The following is a 12,687-nucleotide window of genomic DNA, read 5'->3' on the forward strand; positions in this document are numbered from 1 at the left end:
ATTAAGGAAGAGGTTGAGGGTAGAGGAAGTTCAGGAGTAAAATCAAACAAAATAGAATTATTGTAAAATTGACTGTGTCCATAAAATGTATATAGTATGTATAAGCTGGAAGTAGAGGCCTAACCATTGTTGTTCACTAGTTTACTCCAATTAGGGAAGGGGTGGTCAAAGTATTCTCTGAAAAAAAATTTAATTGGCCCAAACTTAGCTCCAACATGAGAAAACCTAGGCAAAAATTCAGTCAACTTAAAATGATGTGTTTGCTCAAATCGTCTCATATGTTAATTCAACTACAAATTATTATTTGGGTATCTTACCTAAAAAAAAGTCTGTGGAACTACATTTTAGTCATTTAGCAGACGCTCTTATCCATAGCGATTTACAGTTAGTGCATTCATTTTAAGATAGCTAGGTGCGACAACCACATACTGTATCACAGTCATAGTAAGTTCATTTTTCTTTAATAAAAGTAGCTATCAGCAACGTTAGAGCTAGTAAGGGGGGAAAAAGTCAAGTGCGAGTATTAGTTCACAAAAGGCATTTATTTCTCACGGTGGGAGCAGGTGCTGTGGGATTATTTAAAGTACTCTTTGACGAGGTAGGGTTTCAGATGTTGACTGTGCTGTTTTAGCTTCAGGGGGAAGCTGGTTCCACCAATGGGGTGCCAGGACAGAGAAGAGCTTGGATTGAGCTGAGCAGGAGCTGCCCTCCCATAGGGGTGGAAGGGCCTGAAGGTAAGGAGGGGCAGTTCCTCTTGCTGCTCTGTAGGTAATACCATTGGCTTGTAGTGGAAGTGAGCTTCAACTGGAAACCAGTAGAGTGTGCAAAGGAGCATGGGAGAACAAACATACAGTGCTTTCAACATACACATTTGTCACACAATTACATTGTGCATGTTCAATTATACAGTAATTAATATTCAACATGTCCTCCTCTGGGATTTGAACTCACAACCTCTTGGTTCACAGCCTTCCAAACCTCCTGCTACGCCACCATGTCTGTGTCGATAACTGAGTTCACCTGTATTGTTACACTTTGCACTTCAAAGACAATCTCAGCTCTGTTAAAAGTACACTCAAGAAAAGCTATTTTACTTATCATAGTGATTAAGGAGTAACAGAGTAATATGCCCCACCAACAGACAACTATACAGAAAAACCAAAAATTGCTTAAATAAGTCAACAAAATCAATGAGAGAAGAATCAGAGTAACTGATTGTTGACACAGACATGGTGGTGTAGCAGGAAGAATGCCATGAACCAAGAGGTTGTGAGTTCAAATCCCAGGTGATGACATGTTGAGTAATAATGACTGTATGAATGAACATGCACAATTTAATCATGTATGTCAACATGTGTCAAATATGTATGTATACTGAACAAAAATATAAATGTAAAGTGTTGGTTTCATGAGCTGAAATAAAAGATACCCAAAATGTTCTATATGCACAAAAAGCTTATTTGTCTCAAATGTTGTGCACAAATGTGTTTACATCCATGTTAATGAGCATGAATCCTTTGCCAAGATAATCCATCCACCTGACAAGTGTGGCATATCAAGAAGCTTCTTCAACATAATTATCAATACACAGGTGCACCTTGTGCTGGGGACAATAAAAGTTCACTCTAAAATTGTGCAGTTTGGTCACACAACACAATGCTACAGATGTCTCAAGTTTTGAGGGAGTGTGCAATAGGCATGCTGACTGCAGGAATGTCCACCAGATCTGTTGCCAGAGAATGTAATGTTCATTTCTCTAACATAAGCCTTCTCCAATGTCGTTTTAGAGAGTTTGGCAGTACGTCCAACCAGCCTCACAACCGCAGACCACGTGTATGGCAACGTGTGGGCGAGCGGTTTGCTGATGTCAACGTTGTGAACACAGTGTCCCATGGTGGCGGAGTGGGACAACATTCCACAGGCCACAATCAACAGCCTGATCAACTCAATGCGAAGGAGATGTGTCGCGCTGCATGAGGCAAATGGTGGTCACACCAGATACTGACTGGTTTTCTGATCCACGGCCCTACCTTTTTTATTAAGGTATCTGTGACCAACAGATGCATATTTGTATTCCCAGTCATGTGAACGCCATAGATTAGGGCCTAATGAATTTATTTCAATTGACTGATTTCCTTTTATGAATAGTAAAATCTTTGAAATTGTTGCATGTTGCGTTGATATTTTTGTTCAGTATAAGTTGAAAACATTGCATGTTAAAAGCACTGTGTGTGTAACCAGTTGCACAGCCTTTTTTAGTTAAGATGCCCAAATAATAATTTATATGAATGAACATATGAGACAAGTTGAGCAAACTCATCATTTAAAATTTGGAGCTAAGTTTGGCCGAACTAATACTTTTTTTGTTCAGGTAACACTTAGACCGAAACATTGAGCAAACACAAAAAGGCAGTGGAACCAGTTACATAATTATAATTAGTTGAAACAACTAGATTTGTGGGAGTGTTTTTTTTGAAGGCCCCTTATTATAAACTCAGGGCCCTGTCTAGTGTACACTGCTAGAAGAAATGGTAACATACAGAACCAAAAAGGGTTCAATGGCTCACTTCATATTGACCATCAACAGATTCTATATAGAACCACAAAGCCGTAATGTTTAGCAGTGTAGTCTAGTCCAGACCTGGGTTCAAATACTGTTAGAAATCTTTCAAATACTTTGAGTCTTTGCTTTAGCCTGCCTGGGATGCCAAATGGGCGGGGTTTGCCATTTTGGGGCTATTGGTCCATTAAGCCAGTCAAGCTCAAGCACAGATAAAGTATTTAAAATGACTGGTCTAGTCTTTGCAGACCACCATAAAACTCTGCCAAAGTCTGTTCTGTTTTAAATGCCTCAGCTTCTGCGTATTGTACACACTTAGCATTACCACACGCACACAACCACAAACAGCATCATGACTCAGAGCTGATCAATTAAGGGCCTATTGATCTTACATGGAAGCTGCAGGAAGGTAGCGATAGCTGGAGGGAGGAGGAAATCACTTCTCAACAGGCTGCATCTCACAACCTCACATCTACAATAGTGAGACCGAATTAATGGAAAAGAGAAATATTCAATTACGCTATTGAAGAGCAAGCACAGGGCGGGTGCGATGTTGTAAATAAATAACCATAGTCAGTAGGATGAGTGCTAGTCAAAGGGAATAGAGCAGGGGGTCACCGAAGAAAAGCTAGTTGCTTTTAGATAGCAGTTGTTTAAGAGGCTTATCACCTGCACAGTGAGAAAGGTACTCTCCTCGAAATGTCTACACTCGTAGGAAAAAAAGGTTCCAAAAAGTTTCTTTGCGGAGGGATAGGGTTCTACCAAGAACCTTTTCATCCTAAGAACCGTTTTTAGAAGAAAGGGTTATTTGATGACTGTTTGGAAGTCAAGAAGGATTCTTTGGTAAAGATAGGTGTGAGAATATTTTAAACTGTACATACAGAATATGGGAATATTTGTGCACGTATCTGGTATTCTCTTAATCATTTTACATATACAGTACTGGCATATTTGATATCTTTGCCATGATTTCTGTCTTTAAAATTAGTATTTTATTGAGCAGAGAGTAGGAGAATAGAATGCAGTATGAGTGAACCAGTAGTGTACTGTACTGTATGGTACACTGCAAATTCCTCACTCTGGCTTGATTCCAATAGGAATTACACATCACTTTGCAAACCTTTGTGATTTGCAGGCTTGATGTGGCCTGTAAACCAGGAGTTTCCTAATACCACTGTGTTAGGGTGTAACTAGGCCCTCAAAGAAAGGCTTTATGATACATTTAATGTATTGTCATAAAGGCTAATAAGGCTGGTGGAACAGTTCAAAGGGTTCTAGGAAGAACCCTTCATAGAGGTTTTTAGGCAGAACCTTTCATAGAGTGTTCTAGGTAGAACCATTTATAGGGGGTTCTACGTAGGACTGGACTGTGTGTTTCTGTACCAAAGAAAACACCAGATAAAATCATTGGTGTTGATGAACCACAGGTTGCTGTGATGTGATCTAGATTATATGAAAAGGGGATATTATTCACATCAAGATGGATGGATGTCTGACTCATGTAGTGATGACACACGCACGTACACACCTACACAGACTGTACATACGCGCACACACACACACACACACACACACACACACACACACACACACACACACACGCACACACACGCACACACACACACACACAAACACACACCCTTGGAGCTTAATTTGTGATAGAAGACTTCTTAATTTGAATGTCTTTGATGTAGCGTGGCTTTGCTCAAATCGAGTATCTGATCCCAATCCCCTGGAAAGCTCCATGTGGGTGTATCGGTATCAATCCCCCCACCTCCCCTCCCTGTCCCCCTTTCCTCTCTTCCAACTCATCCCTCCCCTCCTTCCTCCATTTATTTCATTTGCAATTTTAACAAGCATGCTTACGTGCCCCATCATCCAGGTAATTTATGGAGATAGGGCTTCTGGCTTGGGCCCCCAGTGGCCAGGAACCTCTACACCGTGGAAAACTTGTGACTGATTGTGCTGAAACGAGAGCCACTGACAAGGACAGGAGGCATACAGGGAGGCTGAGAGAGAAAGGCTGTGGGGGGAGGGGTGTGGTAATAGAAACTAAAGAACCTGCTCTTCTTGAAGATTTGGAACTCAGGAGTATTGATACCGAGATATGAGGGAAGTCTGTAGACTAGAGGACGGGGCTTTAGGTGAGAAAGCCTACTGTTCCATGACCAGTTTTTCCTTCATTGTCGGTAACTAGAGAAATAGCTGAAATACCCAAAAAAGGTTTATGTGTACAGCCAAAGTATTCACCCCCCTTCGCATTTTTCCTATTTTGTTGCCTTACAACCTGGAATTAAAATACAATGGGGAAAAAAAGTATTTAGTCAGCCACCAATTGTGCAAGTTCTCCCACTTAAAAAGATGAGAGAGACCTGTAATTTTCATCATAGGTACACGTCAACTATGACAGACAAATTGAGATTTTTTTTCTCCAGAAAATCACATTGTAGGATTTTTAATAAATGTATTTGCAAATTATGGTGGAAAATAAGTATTTGGTCACCTACAAACAAGCAAGATTTCTGGCTCTCAAAGACCTGTAACTTCTTCTTTAAGAGGCTCCTCTGTCCTCCACTCGTTATCTATATTAATGGCACCTGTTTGAACTTGTTATCAATATAAAAGACACCTGTCCACAACCTCAAACAGTCACACATCAAACTCCACTATGGCCAAGACCAAAGAGCTGTCAAAGGACACCATAAACAAAATTGTAGACCTGCACCAGGCTGGGAAGACTGAATCTGCAATAGGTAAGCAGCTTGGTTTGAAGAAATCAACTGTGGGAGCAATTATTAGGAAATGGAAGACATACAAGGCCACTGATAATCTCCCTCGATCTGGGGCTCCACGCAAGATCTCAAAATGATCACAAGAACGGTGAGCAAAAATCCCAGAACCACACGTAGGGACCTAGTGAATGACCTGCAGAGAGCTGGGACCAAAGTAACAAAGTCTACCATCAGTAACACACTACGCCGCCAGGGACTCAAATCCTGCAGTGCCAGACGTGTCCCCCTGCTTAGGCCAGTACATGTCCAGGCCCATCTGATGTTTGCTAGAGTGCATTTGGATGATCCAGAAGAGGATTGGGAGAATGTCATATGGTCAGATGAAACCAAAATATAACTTTTTGCTAAAAACTCAACTCGTCGTGTTTGGAGGACAAAGAATGCTGAGTTGCATCCAAAGAACACCATACCTACTGTGAAGCATGGGGGTGGAAACATCATGCTTTGGGGCTGTTTTTCTGCAAAGGGACCAGGACGACTGATCCGTCTAAAGGAAAGAATGAATGGGGCCATGTATCGTGAGATTTTGAGTGAAAACCTCCTTCCATCAGCAAGGGCATTGAAGATGAAACGTGGCTGGGTCTTTCAGCATGACAATGATCCCAAACACACCGCCCGGGCAACGAAGGAGTGGCTTCGTAAGAAGCATTTCAAGGTCCTGGAGTGGCCTAGCCAGTCTCCAGATCTCAACCCCATAGAAAATCTTTGGAGGGAGTTGAAAGTCCGTGTTGCCCAGCGACAGCCCCAAAACATCACTGCTCTAGAGGAGATCTGCATGGAGGAATGGGCCAAAATACTAGCAACAGTGTGTGAAAACCTTGTGAAGACTTACAGAAAACGTTTGACCTGTGTCATTGCCAACAAAGGGTATATAACAAAGTATTGAGAACATTTTGTTATTGACCAAATACTTATTTTCCACCATAATTTGCAAATAAATTCATTAAAAATCCTACAATGTGATTTTCTGGAGAAAAAAAATCTCAATTTGTCTGTCATAGTTGACGTGTACCTATGATGAAAATTACAGGCCTCTCTCATCTTTTTAAGTGGGAGAACTTGCACAATTGGTGGCTGACTAAATACTTTTTTTCCCCACTGTACTTATGTAAATTAGATATATTTCTGTGTTTCATTTTCATTAAATTAGCAACAATTCTTAAAAATATGTTTTCACTTTGTCATTATGGGGTATTGTGTGTAGATAGGTGAAAAAAATTAATTTAATCAATTTTGAATTCTGTCTGTAACAACAAAATGTGGAATAACTCAAGGGGTATGAATACTTTCTGAAGGCACTGTAGCAACTCTGTGGTTTTGTCTTGACGCTAAAATGTAATGAGTGTAGCCTACGCCTCACAGACAAGAAAATAAACCCTTCAATTGTGTCTACATACAGTGCATTCAGAAAGTATTCAGACCCCTTGACTTTTTCCACATTGTGTTATTTTACAGCCTTATTCTGAAATTGATTAACTTAAATGTTTTCCTCATCAATCTAAACACAATAATCCATAATGGCAAAGTGAAAACAAGTTTTTAGAATTTTCTGCAAATGTATTAAAAATAAGAAACAATGTATTCAGACTAGAAATTGATCTCAGGTGCATCCAGTTTCCATTAATCATCCTTGAGATGTTTCTACAACTTGATTGGAGTCCACCTGTGGTAAATTCAATTGATTGGACATGATTTGGAAAGGCACACACCTATTTATATAAGGTCCCACAGTTGACAGTGCATATCAGCAAAAACCAAGCCATGAGGTCGAAGGAATTGAGCTCCGAGACAGGATTGTGTCGAGGCACAGATCTGGGTAAGGGTACCAAAAAAGGTCTGCAGCATTGAAGGTCCCCAAGAAAACAGTGGCATCATTCTTAAATGGAAGAAGTTTGGACCCACAAAGACTCTTCCTAGAGCTGGCCGCCCGGCCAAACTGAGCAATCGAGGGAGAAGGGCCTTGGCCAGGGAGGTGACCAAGAACCCGATGGTCGCTCTGACAGAGCTCCAGAATTATTCTGTGGAGATGGGAGAACCTTCCAGAATGACAACCATCTCTGCAGCACTCCACCAATCAGGCCTTCATGGTAGAGTGGCCAGATGGAAGCCACTCAATAAAAGGCACATGACAGCCCACTTGGAGTTTGCCAAAAGGCACCTAAAGGTTCTCTGGTCTAATGAAACCAAGATTGAACTCTTTGGCCTGAATGCCAACTGTCACATCTGGAGGAAACCTGGCACCATCCCTACGGTAGAGCATGGTGGTGGAAGCATCATGCCGTGGGGATGTTTTTCAGCGGGAGGGACTGGGAGACTAGTCAGGTTTGAGGGAAAGGAGCGGAGCAAAGTACAGAGCAAAGTACATAGAGATCCTTGATGAAAACCTTCTCCAGAGCGCTGAGGACCTCAGACTGGGGTGAAGGTTCACCTTCCAACAGGACAACGACCCTAAGCACCCAGCCAAGACAACACCGGAGTGGCTTCCGGACAATTCTCTGAATGTCCTTGAGTAGCCCAGCAGAGCCCGGACTTGAACATCTCTGGATAGACTTAAAAATAGCTGTGCAGCGACACTCCCCATCCAACCTGATAGAGCTTGAGAGGATCTATAGAGAATAATGGGAGAAACTCCAAATACAGGTGTGTCAAGCTTGTAGTGTTATACCCAAGAAGACTCGAGGCTGTAATCATTGCCAAAGGTGCTACAACAAAGTACTGAGTAAAGGGTCTGAAGACTTATGTAAATGTGATATTTCTGTTTTTTATATTGAAAACATTTGCAAACATTTCTAAGAACCTGTTTTTGCTTTGTCATTATGGGGTCTTGTGTGTAGATTGATAAAACATGTATTTTTTAAAATCCATTTTAGAATAAGGCTGTAACGTAACAAAATGTGGAAAAAGGGGTCGAAAACTTTCCGAATGCACTGTACGTACTTGTGAATTGTTGCAATATTTAAAATTGTAATATGGTTTGGTTGCATTATTCAATAGTTTAACATGTTTTAGAAGAAAAGTTTCTGTCATTATTGAATAGTTTGTGCTTTCTGGCTGGTGGCTACTGTGATATTTACGTTTCATTTGAGCTGCGGACCAAGAATGTTGTGTTGCCAGCCACAACGAAAGGTAAGGCAAGAATGCAATGTGAATTGAAAAGTAGAATTCTCTTTCGCCACCCTGCTCCTCAGACTCTCCTTCATATCTCGTAGTGGGAATAGGTTCCAAAACAGAGATAATGATATCAATGCAAAACCTCAGTATAATTCTATTTGTACATGTCAGAGAGATAAGAAATAAATGACAATTTTGTAAGTGAGGGAGACTGACCTCTGAGAAGCACATTCTTGTTCTCGAGCTCACCTCGAGAAAAAGGTATAACTTCAAAGAAGATTATGTGATTTCTACCGTGAGCCGGTGTTGTCTGCGAATGCCTCTTAAATCATCTTCACATCAAGGATGCTCTTTCCTCCGCCAAATAACCTCTCGTCCTTGTCGAGTGTGTACACAAGGCCCCCTCAAGTCCTCTCACTCTAAACAGTCCTTTCTGAAGTAGAGAACTGCATTGTTTGATGCTGAATTGATGAAGAGAGGGGTCATAGTGAAGGAAGTCTTACAACAAGCGATGAGTTTCCCTCTGGTTTTCTTTGTACCCTTGGGGCAGCGATACCAAACCTTTATGTAGGGAATACAGTACACCACTACTCATCTGAAACATGTAACTATGCAAGCCTAGCGTCTGATGAAAATGTATTAACGAACAAAATATTCCTTCAGTTGAAAAACAAGAAACCCAGCCACCTCCTACGCCATTTGGTCTTCCAATTCCCTTTGTTGGATTTGTTTGCTTATTCCTCGTTGTTACCCACTGGGCACACCACGTCATTTCAACGTGGATAATTGGGTAATATTTGATTGAGACGTTGATAAATGAGATTATAACCGATATTCACCCCCTCAAAAAGACAGCCAAAAGTTAGTTGAATTTGGAATGTGTTATCACTGTTGTTTCAACCATTTAAAACAGGGTGCCCGAGGCGTATGCACATACCAATTGGACGCATGGGGAGTGAGTAGCGCAGTTTTGTACCGACAAAACTGTGGTTATATTTAGAAGCCAGACAACAGAGTTTAAATTAATCCTCTAAAATCGATAGATCAATATATCCTCAAGCAACTGGGAGAGAGTGAGCGGTCAGTTACAGTACCAGTCATAAGTTTGGACACATCTACTCATACTTTATTTTTACTATTTCGGGCACCGATGATGCCCTAAACAGACTGCAAGAAACCTTTCCAGTTGAAGAAATAAACCCCACTGCACTGAGGAGAGGCAGAAGTGGGAAAAAGTGATAACCACACTAGGCTACATACAGTGATGCCTAATAGACCCTTTTCCAGTACACGACACACTGACGTCACGTACAGATGCACGCGACTCTTGGTTGCAGTAAGAAAGCCATCGCCATCTGCACCCCTTCAACATAGACTAGATTATGTTTTGAGACTTGCTTGAACAGTCGCTAAGATTAAATTTGGTGGTGATCTTTGCAAAATAACTATTTTGGATGCAGCAGTTGTTAGCTAGAATGCTAATGCTCATTGATATAGGCTGTAGCAAAAGCTAGCCAAAGAGACATTTTACAGGTTGAAGTTGAAGTGATTTTTCAGGTATAATGCTGTTGATTTGCGATGATGACAAACATTATAATAAACAGGACATTCATACCAGCCATAAAATCCAATTATAATCGAAAAGTAGTGTTAAATGCACTCATAAGCAACATGTAAATTGAGTTTTTTTTTGCTGGCATTCTATAAGGACTCCCCCTTGTTCTGCCACCAACTTGCGCACATCGCCCTGGTGCGGCAATGTTTGTAAACACAGATAGGGGTCTTGTAAATTGAGACAATATTCTTTCCCCCTCCCCCAATACAATCTAAACTCTACTGTCCCCAAGTAACTGTTCTTCTCTAGGAAGTAACGATTGAAGTAGCCGACGCCAATGAGCTACATGGACACTGAATAAACAACCCAAAAAATGAATTATAAACTGGGTGGTTCGAGCCCTGAATGCTGATTGGCTGACAGCCATGGTATATCAGACCGTATACCACGGGTATGACCAAACATTTAATTTTACTGCTCTAATTACGCTGGTAACCAGTTTATAATAGCAATAAGGCACCTCGGAGGTTTATGGTATATGGACAATATACCACGGCTAAGGGCTGTATCCAGGCACTCCATGTTGCATCGTGCATAAGAACAGCCCTTAGCTGTGGTATATTGGCCATATACCACACCCCCTCTGGACTTATTGCTGTAATATAGCACGTATGTCTATAATTGTTCTATGGATATGTGTATGTGTGGGCATGAGTGGGTGTATGTGTGTATATGTGTCTGTGCATAGGAATGGGAGTGTGAAGGAGGGTGAATATGAATATGTGTAGGAGGGCGGAGAATGGGTGGGTGGGTGGGTGGATGCATAGGGTATATGTTGTATGTAAATGAAGGTGAATGGATGAGTAAGTCGATATATGGATGGGTGTAAATGTGTCTGAGAAGAAGGGAGGGTGGGATAAATTGATGCTTATTTATAAGACCCTCTTAAGCCTCACTCCCCCCTATCTGAGATACAGTGGGGAGAACAAGTATTTGATACACTGCCGATTTTACAGGTTTTCCTACTTACAAAGCATGTAGAGGTCTGTAATTTTTATCATAGGTACACTTCAACTGTGAGAGACGGAATCTAAAACAAAAATCCAGAAAATCACATTGTATGACATAAGTATTTGATACATCAGAAAAGCAGAACTTAATATTTGGTACAGAAACCTTTGTTTGCAATTACAGAGATCATACGTTTCCTGTAGGTCTTGACCAGGTTTGCACACACTGCAGCAGGGATTTTGGCCCAATCCTCCATACCTTCTCCAGATCCTTCAGGTTTCGGGGCTGTCGCTGGGCAATATGGACTTTCAGCTCCCTCCAAAGATGTTCTATTGGGTTCAGGTCTGGAGACTGGCTAGGCCACTCCAGGACCTTGAGAGGCTTCTTACGGAGCCACTCCTTAGTTGCCCTGGCTGTGTGTTCGGGTCGTTGTCATGCTGGAAGACCCAGCCACGACCTATCTTCAATGCTCTTACTGAGGGAAGGAGGTTGTTGGCCAAGATCTGGCAATACATGGCCCCATCCATCCTCCCCTCAATACGGTGAAGTCGTCCTGTCCCCTTTGCAGAAAAGCATCCCCAAAGAATGATGTTTCCACCTCCATGCTTCATGGTTGGGATGGTGTTCTTGGGGTTGTACTCATCCTTCTTCTTCCTCCAAACACGGCGAGTGGAGTTTAGACCAAAAAGCTCTATTTTTGTCTCATCAGACCACATGACCTTCTCCCATTCCTCCTCTGGATCATCCAGATGGTCATTGGCAAACTTCAGATGGGCCTTGACATGCGCTGGCTTGAGCAGGGGGACCTTGCGTGCGCTGCAGGATTTTAATCCATGACAGCGTAGTGTGTTACTAATGGTTTTCTTTGAGACTGTGGTCCCAGCTCTCTTCAGGTCATTGACCAGGTCCTGCCGTGTAGTTCTGGGCTGATCCCTCACCTTCCTCATGATCATTGATGCCCCACGAGGTGAGATATTGCATGGAGCCCCAGACTGAGGGTGATTGACCGTCATCTTGAACTTCTTCCATTTTCTAATAATTGCGCCAACAGTTGTTGCCTTCTCACCAAGCTGCTTGCCTATTGTCCTGTAACCCATCCCAGCCTTGTGCAGGTCTACAATTGTATCCCTGATGTCCTTACACAGCTCTCTGGTGTTGGCCATTGTGGAGAGTTGGAGTCTGTTTGATTGAGTGTGTGGACAGGTGTCTTTTATACAGGTAACGAGTTCAAACAGGTGCAGTTAATACAGGTAATGAGTGGAGAACAGGAGGGCTTCTTAAAGAAAAACGAACAGGTCTGTGAGAGCCGGAATTCTTACTGGTTGGTAGGTGATCAAATACTTATGTCATGCAATAAAATGCAAATGAATTACTTAAAAATCATACAATGTGATTTTCTGGAATTTTTTTTGATTCCGTCTCTCACAGTTGAAGTGTACCTATGCTAAAAATTACAGACCTCTACATGCTTTGTAAGTAGGAAAACCTGCAAAATCGGCAGTGTATCAAATACTTGTTCTCCCCACTGTACATACTGCAGCCCTCATCCTCCACATACAACACCCGTTCTGCCAGTCACATTCTGTTAAAGGTCCCCAGAGCACACATCCCTGGGTTGCTCCTCTTTTCAGTTCGCTGCAGCTAGCGACTGGAACGAG

Source organism: Coregonus clupeaformis, chromosome 39, assembly GCF_020615455.1.
Source record: "Coregonus clupeaformis isolate EN_2021a chromosome 39, ASM2061545v1, whole genome shotgun sequence".
NCBI lineage: Eukaryota > Metazoa > Chordata > Actinopteri > Salmoniformes > Salmonidae > Coregonus > Coregonus clupeaformis.